We start from the raw sequence: 822 nt of genomic DNA, 5'->3' as shown, positions 1-822 counted from the left end.
CTCTGTCAAGATAAACCTACACTCACACACCATGATCTGAAAGAGAGAGAAATTAGACTTTTCTTTGATCCACAGCCGTTTGATTTTCTCTGCCTCACACACACACACACACACACACACACACACACACACATGTTGTGTAACCAGTACATCTGTTTGTACCTGCTCTGACGGTTTCTCTGGTTTTCGTTCCTGGTCACAGCTGATTGGTCGAGGTCATGTGAGACCGACTCTCAGTTCTTCACCTCTAAAGACCTTTATGAACAGTGGTTCTCAAATAAGGGGGCGTGGACCACCGGTGCCGTTGGACGGCCAATAGAAAGTCTTCATTCTTTCATCTCCAACTTCCTGTTTTGATTAAGAGAGTCCTCTGTGACATCATCATCGTCATCATCAGGCCCCTCCCTCGTCAACCCCACCCTGACGGAGTCGACGCAGCTGCACTCAGTAACCAGGTTAAGAACAGGAGGCAGAGAGAACAGAGGAACCGTTGAGGAGAACTCAGCTGTGACTGATTCTCTCCTCAGCTCTCTGGCTCCCCCTGCTTTTAGAAAACACCCCTGGGGGGGTTAGGGTTAACTCTATCTACCAAAGGGGGCGCTGCAGAAATATTTTAAGAACTCCTGGTGTGAAGTTATAGCCCAGTGGGCTGAATCTGAGCCGCGGGCCGTAGTTTGGGAACCACTTCACTGTTCCATCAGTGGATGTCTCTCTACCTGCCCACTCTCTCTCTCTGTTCTCTATCCCCTCTGTCATCCTGTTCCCAGAGTGGCCCCACCCTTCCCCCCCCCCCCCACACACCCCAATCTCTCCCCTCTCTTA

The sequence above is a fragment of the Cynoglossus semilaevis genome, chromosome 15, assembly GCF_000523025.1.
Source record: "Cynoglossus semilaevis isolate Cse_v1.0 chromosome 15, Cse_v1.0, whole genome shotgun sequence".
In the NCBI taxonomy this organism is placed as follows: Eukaryota; Metazoa; Chordata; class Actinopteri; order Pleuronectiformes; family Cynoglossidae; genus Cynoglossus; species Cynoglossus semilaevis.
Note: the sequence above shows the minus strand (reverse complement) of the source record.